This window comes from Pelobates fuscus, chromosome 5, assembly GCF_036172605.1.
Source record: "Pelobates fuscus isolate aPelFus1 chromosome 5, aPelFus1.pri, whole genome shotgun sequence".
In the NCBI taxonomy this organism is placed as follows: domain Eukaryota; kingdom Metazoa; phylum Chordata; class Amphibia; order Anura; family Pelobatidae; genus Pelobates; species Pelobates fuscus.
The window spans coordinates 117122758-117138003 of NC_086321.1; positions in this window are offsets into that span (position 1 = coordinate 117122758).

A 15246-nucleotide genomic window follows, 5' to 3' on the forward strand; every position below is an offset into this window, starting at 1 on the left:
TGGCGATTAGAGTCAGATGCGTAAACAACCCCACAACAACAAGCAGCTTAAAGGATATATTTACGTGTGCTTGTCCACTACTACTGCTATCAGGCGAGAAAGAGTCCCAGAGGCACAGCCCTGGGTAGGCGGTGGGCCTGATCCAGAAGTCAGTGATGTCTGGCTACAGGGTTTTGCAGTGTCCCATGATGTATGACAGGAGCATATCCATTACTATGGTTTCATGGATTCCGCGGAAGCGAACATTGTTCCTCCTCGAACAGTCTTCTAGGTCCACGAGCTTGCGTTTAAGTAGGTGTTGTTCCTCCACTAAGTGGTGCACTGTATCCACGAGTGTATCGTACTCTGCGCAGATTTCTTCGGTGCGGGCCTCCAGGCGGTTTGTCTCCCTTTTAATTTCACATATTGCTTGTTTCAGGTTGGATTGTAGGGTGACCCTGAATTCTTGCAGCATGGCATACAGTCTTTTTTTCAGTGAGTGGAGCATCAGTGTATTGACCTGTTTCCTGGTCTGATTCCTGCAGGGCTTCAGATGTCTGCAAAAGGGATAGGCCATCGTCGCTGTCCTGGTTAGGCCTCAAACGATCTTTTCTTGCAGGGCGGATCAGGTCCGTTAATTTGTTTTGTTTTGTGGGTGCCATCAATTAGGCAACGCCTGACTGCCAATTTGTCGGTAGTAGGGCCGTGTATGCGATAAATAACCAAGCTTTTAAGTAATCCAGGACCGGGAGCTCTCACTCCATGTGTCCGCTCACTTGGACAGTCGGCCATGCCCCCCATGACGCCCCCTTTTTAGTGGTCCACTGTAATTGAAAAATGCCCGGGCCAAATTTTCTTCCCAGTCTGGCCCTGGTTGCGCTTCTGTCTGTATGTGTAGCATTTTGCTAGAAAACAATGCTTATACTGAGTTTAACCTCTTTGTTGCTGGAGGTGTAACGCCACCTCTGACCGCAGTATTTGGGTATCATGGTATGATGTTTTAGGTAACCATTTTAGAAGTGGTGAGAAAAAACTGGTGAGAAAGCTTATTTGCAACTTCCAGTTCCATAATGCAGCTCTAACTCTAATCTCTAATCTAATTTTGTGTTTACATGAGACCCCCTGTAATGTAATTTATTCGTTCTAGATTTACTACCATTTTTCGATAACTTTAATACATTTCACAATTGCTTCTGTTCATAACATGTATTACATTCATTTGAACACTAGAGGGCAATGCAGATAAGTAAATTATGAATCAAGCAGCACCAGTTATATTTGTTTGGGAATGATAATGCAACATATGTTAATAATGCAATCTTATTGCGTCATGTTTAATTTTTTTTATGTAAAATTTTTATTACATTTGAATTTACATTTCATTTTTTGACAAGTGACACTTTAGTGAATAACAATTAGGGGTTTATTCAATAAGGTTAGTTTAACATATCCCAGCTGTGAGAAGAAAGAAAATAGATTTTTGTTTCATCAAAGAACAATTCACATAGTAAAGTATGACTGATCACAATAACAGTATGCTTTATTTGTTCCAGAAGAGGATACACATTTAACGATCTGACAAGCTATAGTTGAGTCTCTGACCGTTTTATACATTGGTTTTGATGATTTGATCCTATTCATTAGGATAGGATCAAATGTCTTGCGTTGTATTGGAAGCCTGCCTCTACTACTCTCTTCCTCTATTCAAAAAGGTTCCTGTTCAACCCAAACGAACATCTATAAACCATGCACAGGCTTTTGCACAAGCCATAAAACCATAAAACCGCAATATGTGGTAACCTCTGTTAATGGAAAAAAAAAAGAATTGTTAAAAAAAAAAAAAAAAAAAAGTTCCTGTTCCTGTACCTGTGTGTGGTTTCCTTTTTTTTCTATTTCTCATGTCTAACGTGTAATGGCCAAGAGCACAGTTGTTCATGTCTTCAAGGAGAACATCTACAGTTTATGGGTGTTGTAATCTACTGTCATCTTCATAACATTAAACCCCTGCTCAGAGAAGAAACTGTGCCTATGTAACTTTGTAATTGGCTAATCAGTCTTTCTTCCCTTCTTAGCCTCCAAATACCAGAATACAAGACTCCTGATTGGTTGTCTTGGCAAAGATATAACGAACATTCACAATTTGAATAAACACAATCCTAAAGTACAAGAGTATATAGCGGCATATTACCAGTTATTAGAATGACCAAGCTTAAAGGATCACTTTAGGGTCAGGAACACACACATGTATTCCTGACCCTGTAGTGTTAAAACCATCATCTAGCCCCCCTGGGCCCCTCATGTCTCCATAAATATAGCAACATCTTACTGTATTCAAGCCAGAAGCTGTAACTCTGCATGCTGTTTGCCAAAAAAAACAAGCAGTCTGCTGACAACATCAGAAGTGGTGGCCTGATCCAATCACAATGCCTCCCCATAGGATTGGCTGAGACTGACAAATAGGCAGATCAGGGGCAGAGCCAGCACAATTCAAAAACAGCCCTGGCCAATCAGCATCTCCTCATAGAGCTGAATTGAATCAATGAATCTCTAAGAGGAAAGTTCAGTGTCTGTATGCAGAGGGAGGAGACGCTGAATGTTTGGATGCATTTTAGGCAGCCATGACCCAGGAAGCATCTCTAACAGCTATCTGAGGAGTGGCCAGTGAAGTTATCACTAGGCTGTAATGTAAACACTGCATTTTCTCTAAAAAGACAGTGTTTACAGCAAAAAGTCTGAAGGTAATGATTCTACTCACCAGAACAAATTCAATAAGCTGTAGTTGTTGTGGTGACTATGGTGTCCCTTTAATACTAACCCTAAAGAAGGTAAAATTACACAAGTGTAATCAAATAACAAGTCTAAGAATAACATAAATACATAATATTCTATATATATAATATAGAAGTCAGGTCAGAGAAACCAAAAGTCATGAATATGAAGAGGGAGGTGAATCAATAACCAGAAACAATCAGAACAAATATGAACGCACTATTGGAATCTTGAGCAAACCACAATAGGGCGATGTGCCCCAGGGTATGAGGGATTTATGAATGAAGCATGGTTATCTGTGTAATATTACAAAACAGTGATAATTGTAAATAAAAGGTATTGCAGTGTTCGGCATAAGAAATTAGACCTGAATGAAGGATGCATGGAAAACTTACATTGATTGAGCAACTACATGGAACGAGCAACGCTCAAGGCTGATAATGTAATGAGCACGGATTTGCACAAAACAAACTAATATCTTTTTGTCTTTATTTTTTTAGATGGGTCATTTTTGAAAAACAAAATGCATTAACTATACAATGAATTTAGAAAGAATGGTCAAATTCCATCTTGGAGTACACCTTTGAGTGTCAGGACTTCACCATGACATTGAAAAATCTAATCTTTTTAGTTAAATTGAAAAAATTCTGTCGGTTTATTTTTTGTCAGTTCCCTTTTTGTGAATAACACTGAATCTTTAGCAGCCAAACTAGGATGCTAGAGTGAAGGAAACATCTATTGTATCATGACTAATGAACATATGTAAAGATGATGATGTGGTTGCATGGCAAATCCTTTCTGGAGATACATCACCTGTGTCATACACAACACAAAATATATTCCTTGTGTTGAATGCACCCCAAGGCCTTTCTACAGCCAGGCCATTCTGTGCTTGCAAACATTTGATGTGAACAACAATATCCAGTAGCATAGCAAACTGCTTGCTGTCTGCATATGATTAAGTGCATCACCTGTGAAACGCGCTAAGTTGAGCTCTTTGGATGCTCCTTTCTGATACTTCACCACTCATGTAGTCCTGTAATGTGAATATTATCTTGAGTTTCAATAAAGGTTAAGTATTACAGGGTGCGTTTTAATAAGTGTATTTGTGTATCTGATGTTATGGGTCTTTCTGAAAACCTATGTTAGGTCCGGCCAAGCCCTGGCAAATTACACAATACATAATATTTGTTGTAAGAAAAAGTATTGTAAGTGAAAGAATTTCTGTCAAACTTGTTCGGAGAATATGATTGTGGGTAGAGCAACTATCTTGGTGTAATTTATTCTGAAACTTCAAGAAACTAACTGGAAAGAAAGTGACCCGTTCCCTGATTCCGACACATTGGCGATGGACAGAACCTCTGACTTCTCAGGACTGGCTTCAGAGAGTTGAAGAGATCAGACACGTTGAAGAAGAGGTGGCAATGTTGGGTCAGAAGCTGGGAAAATATTAGGAGGTCTGGAGAACATGCATTTTTTTAAACTGAATATGAGAGAATAGATGGTCTGGCGGCACAGAAGAGACGCCGGTGTGACATAGGGGATCGGAGCTTTCTCTTCACGGGATGAAGGAGACTACAGAGGGTGGCAACCCGTATCTAGCCAGTTACCTGTCCTTCACCCATCTCCTTCTCATCTCACCCATCTCCTTTCTCTCATTATCTATCTTAATTGCAAGATATGCTTCTGTTGGTGCAGGACTGCTACTTGTGACTGGGTTGTCCAATTTGCCATTTGGCTACTGTGGAGACAGTAAATCCTCAATCGAACAAGTAGTTCAAGGGTTTCCCACATTATGAACGCAGGGTTTACTATATCTAAGCCTTAGCAGGAAGGAAGATTCTCTTTCATAGAGCATCAGTTTTAGTAGGCCAGACATTGGTTAAATTCAACTGAGATGGAACACAACTCGCTGTTCAAAGAACTACTTAGCTGTTAGGGTTTTATGTGATCTTTGTTATGGGTTACATATGCTCTTACTTTGTACTCTTTATCCTCTATCATATTACTGCACTTTAATAATTTTTTTTTTTTTTTGACATTCTTTATTTAACGGTTTTTCATATTTTAGATCAAGTGGGGGGTACAGTAAAGAAAAAGGGTATAGGATGGGGGTTACAAAAGGGTTACAGAACACGCAATAGCTATGCTTGACAGATACATGTGCGTTTGAAGTTACACAGTAGGTTTTTGTTGGTTACATGAGGTTGTCTGAGGTTGGAGGACCAATGTAGTATTCCGTGTTTGTATCGGCATGTCGTAGTAACTCATATTAGTTGTGCAATTATTCATTTATTATTTGATTGTGGTCCTGGTGCATTTATCAGCTAAGGTGTATGTGGCAGGTGTGAGGGCTTAGGTGGGTCGGGCAGGCGGGCTGTATGCTACAGTCGTGCGTGGGGTGGGGCCTGTTCCGGCCCAGCCCGCCTCGTGCACTTCCGTTTCGGGTACAGGTGTGCTACCTGGGCCGCTAGGTCTTGTCCATTCACTGCTGCTCGGTCGCTATGTGTGCCGTTCCCTCAGTCCTAGGTACTGCTGTTGGGATCGTCTAGTCGCGTTTTTAAGTGTGTCTATCATGTCTGGATGTTGCCTACGTGTGGCGTGACTGTTCGGTGGTACCCGTGTACACAGGTCTATCGCGGCGCCTGCTGTGAGTCTGGTCATGAGCTATGGAGTATCGTACAGCGACTTGGGGGCTGGCGGTGTCTCATCCCGTCCGCGTGGGGTTCCGTCTACCGGTTGTTTCTTTGTCTGTGTATAATCCATCACGCTATGCGTGTTCCAGTCCAGTTCTGGGTATGGTTCAGTCGTGTCTGTCTCGGTTCCGAGGGGGGAAGGGGGGGGGAGGAGAGTAGGGGGTGAAGCGAGGGGGGGAGGGAATAGTTGAGAAAGAGATGGGTGGGGGAGTGTGGGGGTGCGGGGCGGATGAGGGCTAAGGTATGTGCTGAGGTCTCAGGGGGTTGTCCTGTCTGCAGTTATGAACAGAAGCCAGGGGGTCCACGTCAGGTTGCATTTCTCTGTGCGGCCTTGGAGGGAGGCCGTCATTGCTTCCATGTTGCGTATTTCTCCCACCCTATCCACCCATTGTTGGAAGGTGGGGGCGGTGGCCTTTTTCCATAGAGTGGGTATCAGGGACTTTGCCGCTGTCAGCAGGTGTTTTGTCAGGGATTTCTTGTACGTTTTGAGTGACATGGTCGTGTGGTGTAGCAACATGGGGAGTGGTTGGAGCGGGAGCTCCGGGTCCGATATTTCCCGGATGTTGGTGTTAACCATCTACCAAAAGGGGGTGATGGCTGAGCATGACCACCAAATATGAAGCATAGTGCCTCTCTCTTCTCCACATCGCCAGCAGGTCTCCTCGATGTCCGGGTTCATGCGGTGCAGCACATCCGGGGTCCTGTACCAGGTTGTCAGCAGTTTGTAGCTCATCTCCTGGTACTTTGAGCTAATTGAGCTTTTATAAGTGAGCTGAAATATTTGATCCCATTCTTGGGCGGTCAGGGTTTCCCCGGTCTCTCTCTCCCATCTGGCGATGAATTTCGGCGGTGGTCTGTTGTCTCCTTCCATAAGCATTGCGTATAGCGTAGAGATTCCCCGTTCTAGGTGACGACCGGCCGTGCAGTATTTCTCAAAGGGTGTGAGATCCCGATGGAATTGTCGCTTGGCTGCTGATGTGGAGTGGTATGATTTGACCTGTAGGTATCGGAACCGATCAAGGATCGTCGGGGTAGTGTCCGGGAGCAGGTCTGTCAGGGCTTTGAGGGTGTCACTGCCGCACCATTGGCGCATGTAGACCCAGTTCGACTGAGTGAAGTTTTTCAGGTCCGCCGGTGTTAGACCTCCCCCAATGTCTGGATTGTAAGTAAGGGGTGTTAGCGGGCTGGTGTGGGTGGTCAGCTGTTGTGGGTATCTCAGGGCGCACCAAGTCTTCAGGGTTGCATCGATCAGGGGGTTACCCGTCTTGAGGGCACTGAACGGGGTTCCCGTCCTCCACAGTTGCGAGGGGATTTTCCCCCCTACCTGGGTCACCTCGGCTCCCACCCAGAGCTTTTCCGTCGTGTGAGCGTGCCAGTCGGTGACCCTCAGCAGGTGGGCAGCTCGGTAGTACCCCAGTATCGAGGGGAGCCCTACCCCCCCACGCTGTTTAGGCTGTTCCAGTTGGTGTTTACTTATCCTTGAAACCCCTCTTCTCCACACGAATCCCCGTATCGCTGCAGAGATAGAGCGGAAGAATTCCCGTGGCAGGGAGATTGGGATCGTCTGGAAAAGATAGAGTAAGCGAGGTAGGATGTTCATTTTAATCGCGTTTATGCGACCGAACCACGAGATGTAGAGGTCCGTCCAACGTTGCATATCGGCCTGTAGGGAGGCCAGGATGGGAGCAAAGTTTGCCTGATATAGGTGTGCAAGTTCTTTGGTTAGCCAGATACCAAGGTATTTCAGCTTAGTGTCACACCATTTGAATCCGAATTGGGAGCGTAAGTGCGTTTCTTCGCCGGTGGGGACTGAGATATTGATTGCCTCCGATTTCTCCGTGTTGAGTCTCAGGTTCGAGACCTTCCCGAACTCACGGAAGAGGCTCAGGAGGTTCGGGATGGAGATCAGGGGTTGCTGCAGAAAGAAAAGCATGTCGTCAGCATATGCTGCGACCCGGTGTTCCACTCCCCCCATCTTATGCCCCGTTATACCCCCATCCGCTCTGACCGCCTCCAGGAATGGTTCCAGGGAGAGGGCGAACAGAAGGGGGGACAGGGGGCATCCCTGCCGTGTGCCATTTCGTATGGGAAACGAGGCAGAGAGGGCACCGTTAACTCGGATTCTGGCTGTTGGGGTCGTATATAATGCAGCTATCCAGGTTCTGATATTGGGTCCGAATCCCATGTATTGCAGCGTTGCCTCGAGATAGGCCCAGTCCACTCGGTCAAAGGCCTTTTCTGCGTCTGTGGAGAGGAGGACCAGACCTCCTCCCTGGCCCCTGGCCGAGTGAATGATGTTAAGGGCCCGGATAGTGTTGTCTCGGGCTTCCCTGCCCGGCACAAAACCCACCTGGTCTGGGTGGACCAGCTCGGGCAATGCCCGGGCGAGGTGCAGTGCCATGACTTTAGCATAAAGCTTTAGGTCTGCATTTAAAAGGGAGATGGGGCGGTAGCTCGCACAGCAGGCCGGGTCCTTCCCTTCTTTCGGCAAGACTGTCACTACAGCTCTAAGTGAGTCTACCGGGAGCTGCCGACCCTCCAGTATCGAGTTTAGGCCCGTTAGTAAGTGTGGCAGTAGGATATCTTTGAAGGTGCGGAGTTAGCTTGCGTGGAGGCCATCTGGTCCTGGGGCTCTGTTGGGTTTGGTTAGCTTGAGTGCTGCGTGGAGCTCCTCGAGCGACACTGGGTGTTCCATGCCTGCGGCCTTTTCGGGTGTGAGTTTGCGGGTGACATGCGCGGCGAGGTAATCCGTTAGTTCACGTCTGCGTCGTGCCGGATCACACGCATTGGTCGGATCTGCCAGGTTGTAGAGGCCGGTGTAGTATTCCCTAAACGCCTGCAGGATCTCCGCTGGGAGTCGTGTTACTTTCCGCCATTGGGTATTGATTTTGTGTATGTGGTTTTGCCTCCGTCTTTGTTGTAGGGTCTGGGCAAGTAGTCTACCACATTTGTTTGAGTACTCATAAAAATAGCGGTTGGACCTCTGGAGTACGTTGAGCAGCTTCTGGGAAAGTATGTCCCTGAGTTTTCTCCTCGCGTCTGTCAATCGCAGATATATGTCGTCTCTTGGGTCTCGTTTATGCGTGGTTTCCAGGACCGAAATCTGCTTGGTCAGTTCCAGGACTTGCTTGGCGTTTTCCCGTTTGCGCTGCGTACATAGGCTGATATAGTGCCCCCGAACCACGCATTTATGCGCCTCCCATGTAGTCAGCGGAGAAACCTCGGGTGTGGCGTTGGATTCAAAGTATTGGGTGAGCACTTGCGAAGTCAGTGCAGTGCATTCCGCGTCAGTGAGCACTGTCTCGTTTAATCTCCACTGGCGTTCCTTCGGCTTAAAGAGGGGTGATTTGAGATGGACGGTCACCGGGGCATGGTCGGAGTCAACGTGGATCCCTATATCTGCCGGACATGAGCAAGGGGAGGAATTCCTGTGCCACGAAGATGTAGTCTATCCTGCTGTGTTGGTTGTGAGGGGCAGAATAGCAGGTGTAGTCCCTGCCGTCGGGATGTGCTGCTCTCCAGCAGTCGACTAGTCCTAGTCTGGCGAGTGTTTGTTTGGCCTTGCGCACACAGTGGGCGCCTAGTATGGCGCTGGAGCCCCGGGAAGTGTCCACCCGTGGGTCCAATGGGAGGTTTACGTCCCCCGCCAATATCAGGAGGCCCTCCCGGAATTTCTCTAGTTGGGATAGCGTCCGGGCCAAAAATTAGTGTTGGCCACGGTTGGGGCAGTAGATATTGGCCAGGGAATATGGGCGGTCTGCTATGGTTCCTTTCACGAAAAGGAAACTCCCTAGCGGGTCAGCCTGAGTGGCAGTGCATTGAAACGGCACCGTCCCCGCAAAGAGAATGGCAACTCCTGAGCGCTTGGAGTCCCGGTGATTCGCAAAGAATCCCTGAGGGAATCGCCTGTCCTTCAGTGTGGGGGCACCCCCGTCTTTAAAGTGCGTCTCTTGTAGGAATGCTACAGACACCCTGAGAGACCATAACGTCTTCAGGAGTTGACTGCGCTTTTCAGGGATGTTGAGGCCTCTGGAGTTATTGGTCCAGAGCTTGAGTGAGGCCGGTTGGAATCCCTGTGACATTGCTGCGGTCTGTGTGTGTGGGGAAGGAGGGGGGGATGAGTAGGCAAAGAGGTGGTAGGGGAGTAGTTAGAAACAGTTAAGAAGAGTAGGGAGATGGGGGGGGCGAGGTCAGGGGTAGGGAGGATGTGTCAGTCAGTCAAAATCAGTCAACTGGTGTCGGGGTGGGTTGGAAGGGAAGGAAACGTCGGGTGGTGTTAGACAACTATGACCCAAGATCGGGTTAGCGCACCAGGGTCTATGCTACCTGTCTGAGGTCAGCGGGCAACCCTGGGCCCGATCTAATATACAGTTCGGGTCTGCTGCGCGGGGTCGCGGTGACCAGGTAGAGTGTAAGGGGTTAGTGGTCTTGAGGCTACTGCCTGTGACCGGCTCAACTAAGCAGCTAAGAGCTCCTGAGCCTGGTGGGGGAGCCAAGTGTGTGGTTGGTCCAATTGTGGACTGCGTGTACATAATACAATAAAGCTAGTCATATGAACAATATTCAACTTAAACATTTTTGCGAGTTATAATGTAACAGAAATTGCAATTAAACCGGAGAATAAAACAGAGTAAATCAGCAACTGTAAACAGATCATTGGGGTGCGGTTGAGGTGGGGGGCTGTCAGGGGTGTGGTGTTTCGGGCAATGCCGGCTGTCTGGGGCGGAGGGGGTCCCAATCTCGTGTCTGTAATATCCATGGTGGTCCCTCTAGTTCCTCCCATGCGGCCTTCCCACGTCTCCCCTGTCGGTGCGGAGTGTTCCCTGTCTTGAACCTGCTGGTATCAGCCTCCCCTGTCTAGTGCGGTCCCCAGGCCTGGTGTGGGGTAGTCAGATGGCTTTGCAGGGGAGTCTGCATGGCATGGGTCGGAGCGTCCGGGGGAGTCTCTTTCTCTAGTGGTCACTGTCCCCACATCTGTCTGGGGTCTGCCCTCCTTCCATTGCCCTTTTCCCGTCCCTCCCTTCCCCGCTGCTCGTGGTAACAACTCTGGGCCCAGAGAGGGCCTTTCCGGGGTGTGTGGCCGGGGTGTACCGGGGTTCGACCAAGCTTGAGAGTCCCTGGGTATAGCCGGGTCAGTGCCAGCATGAGTCCAGATCTCCGGTGACAGCATTGTCTCATGTCCGTGGGCTGTTGGAAATCCCCGGGGAATACATCCCCCCACATCACCGCAGGGCGGTACCAGAGTAAAGATATGCCCGGGGCCCCCCGCCCAAACAAACCTCTCCCTCCCGCTGGTTGCGTTGTGTTAGCAATGTGAGTCTTGGGTTTAGGGTCTATGTTGACCGAGTCTCGTTGTAGACTAGAGCCCGATACAGATGGGTTTGGGCTGAAGGGCGGCTACCTCGTGCAGCGGCCGTGCCGGGGGTCCCGGGGGGAGTGTGGGCTGGGAGTGCAGGTGTGTTTGCAATGTTACTTACATACCCCTGCTGGTGGCTCCGCTGCGGGGTCCAGGGCATCGGTGCCGGGTCGGGCGGAACGGCGGGGTAGGCTGGCCCTCCGCAAGGTGGGGGCCCCGCAGTCCTTGGGGTGGGCCGATCTGGGTGTGGCGGGGAGTCATTCTTCCGAAGCGTCCGGACCCCCTCTCCTCAGGGGCCGATTCCTACCGATACCGGGGTCAGCGGGATGTTGTGGTGGCCCCATCAGTATCCAGTTAGGGACTGCCACTGCCGGTAGGTCCAGGGCTCGCAGGAACCCGGGAACATCGTTTGGCCATCTTAGCGTGCGCCAGGCGTTGTCTTTACGTGCCTGCAGGCTAAACGGGTGGCCCCACTTGTATGGGATCCTTCTGTCTTGTAGCAAGCGGGTAAGCGGCTTCAAAGCACGGCGCGCTTCGAGCGTCAGGGGTGAGAGGTCTTGAAATAGAGATACCTGCGAGTCCATGAAGGTAATGGTCTGCGGCCTGGCTGCTCGCATAATAGTCTCTTTCAGGTGGAAGGATAGCAGGCAGCATATAATGTCTCTAGGCAGACCGTCATTCCTCGGGGGTCGGAGGGCTCTATGGGCTCTTTCGATGTGGTAAGTGTCTGGAGCGTCGTCCCCCAGTATTTGTGTGAAGAGCCTGGACAGTATGGCCACGAGATCTTCCCCTACCTGTTCAGTCAGGCCCCTGACGCGTATGTTGTTTCGGCGTCCGCGGTTATCCAGGTCCTCAACCTGTCTTCTCAAGTCCAGAAGGACCGTGCCCTGTCTGGAGGTGGCGTTATCCGCTGCCTGGGAGTGTTGGGAGGCCTGTAGGCAGTCTGCCTCCAACTCTGTTACTCGCTGCTCCAGGGCAGTGACATCTCTCCGCACCTCTTGAATCTCCTCCCTGATTGCTGTGCGCATTTCTCTCACCATGGCTGCCTTGTCAGCCTTAGTCAGCATGTTGGATGCTATGGCTGTTAGTTCCGCCGAGATTTGTGCCAGGGAGTCTGTTTGCAGAAATCCCGCCGTGGATTCAGCTGTGCTGCTGGCGCCCGGCGAGTCCGGCGCCATCTTGTCCGCCGGCCGCATGGATTTGAAGCCGTCAGGGGTGGACAGGTATCCGTCCATAGGTCCGGCTTGTCGTTTCGGGGAGGTAGTCCCTGCGGGTCCAGGAGTCATCTGGCGCCTCGTTTTCCCCATTTTTGGCTGCAGGAGGGCTGTGAGTACTGTGCTTTGTGAGCCGGGTTTGCAGAGCCTCACGAGCGTGCGGCTTACTCCATGTCCGGTCGGCCACGCCCCTGCACTTTAATTATTATGTGTATTTTACATGCTCGTAGATTTTTATACTTATACAGTGATATGCAATATCTTTTAATCTCAGAAATGTTAATAGTGTTGAATGACATGAATGTGTACAAATGGTTTATATGATTATATCACTTAAAACACACAATGTTCGTAATGGGGATCTTTGTAGTAGAAATCCCCTTGTGTCCAATGAGTAATATTGTGTAAATGTATTGACTTTATGTTATTTCATATACAAATTAGCAATTAATAACTAAATCAATAAAAGTACATAATGCTACCCATTCAACAAAGATAATTTCCGAATAGTTTGTGAACTATGACATGTAAGGGTACACTATAACAGAAAATATAGGAGGTCCAAAATGAAAAAGTAGGATTTGAGTATTACATTGATACTTTTGCTGTATATCTTTCCACAGCCAGAACAAAATATAAGCATCCTAGCTTGGAATGTTTAATTTAATGCCAGCACCTATGTAGTCCCTCAGATTTTGTCAAAAAGTTTAAAGTGGTTTTACAAAAATAAAAATAAACATAGGTTTTCTCAGTACAAACATTTCCGACCTGCTTGTGTCTGTCTGCCCATTCCTCCGCCATCTTGTGTCACCTTTGTCTTTCTTCCTAGCCAGGATACAGAGTAGCCTAAGCAAGCACAACCAATCAGATAGCAGAGCATAACAAACCTAGGATAGGAGAGAATTACTTATTGGTAGAATACCTGTTGCCAATGCAATATTTAGGTGAAAAATAGTAAACAGGTAGGAGAGTCTGAGTTAGCCAAGGCCAAGGACGCCAGAGAGCATAAGAAATGTTATACAGACTTGAGCCAGTGAAGCCAGAAATCAGGATAAAGGTTATGCCAAGCTAACTCAGGGAGCAAGATACCAGGATAACTGAATTACAAGCTATAGATATACAAACATTAAGAAACATGGGAATGGTTTAGAGAACCACAACAGGGCACTGTTCTATGCTAGAGAAGGGATAGGGTTTAAATAGCCCATAGAAGCGCATCCCTTGTATTGTTCCCACTTCCCCCTTTATTTGTACAATCTTTACCCCCCACTTGTGCATCTCTGCCCATCTATCCCTACTTTTTATCCCTACAAAATGGAAAAAAGCTGAATTGTAGAATATTTCTAATTAGTCTATTTGGACTATAATTGTTTTTATTAAAACCAAGGAGTTCACTAAACAATTCCTTGGTTTAGTGGAAGTTCCCTATTTATTGGCCTCAATCATGTTTTGACATAGGGTTAGTAAAACCCTTTTATACTGGAAAACAAAGGAAGTCCAGTACAAAATATAATATCAGCATTGTGTACACATATACAGAAGTTGGCCAATTTTTTAGCCGTAAACCATTGACAAATTTAAGTTTTGTGTTGCCTGGGCCTAATTAGGGGCATGTGTTCCTCTGAAGTGGTACAATGATTACATTCACTCATTGTTAACCATTAGCAAACAAATGACATGTTTAAAAATGTCTTTAATTTTAAAACCCTGATAAGACAGGCATTGGCAGAAAGCAGAGATGGTGTGCATAAATTAGGACCTGACAGTGAATCACAAGATGTCGTGAATCAGGAGATAGATCACAGTTACTCAATGAACACAAGATGTACTTTCCTTAAATTGCAAACACCTTTATAGAATAATTTGAACGAACACTTCCTAATCAGTTCTATCTACAGTATAAATAATATAAAATGTATTGAAACTTTCCATCATTTTTATTATGCGTGGGTTAGTTCTTCCCCATAAAATAACTATATAAAATTGTCAGAGTCTACTATGGGAGGTAACTGTGTATGCTACCATGGAAAGTAACCTGAACAATGAGGTATAGCAAACTAAAATAGGAAAAATTTATTGAGACTAAAAAAGTCTGCTGAAAGGACTCTGCATCCATAACTACCCTTCAGGGAAGATTTGCAGTATTTTCTGAACGATTATAAAGAATTACAGATGAAGCCTCAGATTCAGCCACTCAGAGTCACTGGCAGATCCAGAGCCTTATCTCGGGAGGAGTACTCATAGATTATTTAAAGAAGCAATCCAGGCACAATAACCACTACAGCTCTCTGTAGTGGTTATGGTTCCAGGAGTGCCGTGGCGTCCTCTCAGAGTAAATAGTCAAGCTGTTTAAGAACAGTTTGACAATTTGCCTGTGGTCTGCCAGGATAGGGGCGGCAGTAGGGGATAGGGCCTCTAGTAATAGCTTATTAATAATATTCTATCAATATACAACTCCTGCCTTTAAAAAATATATGTTTACACACAAGTAAAATCTTATATCAACGTTTTTTTTATCGTATGTCAGCTTGTTTATAACGCCCTTCGTTTTGCTACAACACTGTGGAATTTCACTAGGGCTCAATAATAATATAAAAGAAAACCTAATCTTGCTTACATCAATCTAAATTGCATTCAGACATGTGGCACCTCAAATTTGACAAGCCTTGCCTTAATGATGCTCTTAGATCTGAATTACCTACAGGATTTTACCTTCATTAAATTGAGATATGACATAATTCAGCCCTACAAACATTTTAGTGAAGATGCTGACTTCTGGGATATATACGCATGCAAGAAATATATTTATGGCATCACAAACAACCTCCACCTGCTCAGCAGATCCATCCCCTGAGGAATCGGTCTTCTGGGAATCTACTGAAAAACAATGACATCAACACTGGTAATCTATCTTGGTAGAAATATCTACTGAGATAGTTCGTACCTAATGAGTAAATGACTATGTTTCCTGCATTGTTGCCTGCAAAATATTCACATAATCCGTTTTAAATTTATCAAAATAAATATTCTGCCAGTAAAAAAATAAATGAACACTGATTACTAGTGTATTTATAACTTCTGTAATTTCATTTACTGTATCTGCATTGTTTACAATGTATTTTATTTTATCAAACCTCCGTTTCCCAGTAAACATTATATTAAAATAAATAAATAAGTGCACAGTCCTCACTAAAACATGACACAGGGCTGAGTGAAGTTTTGGATGACATGT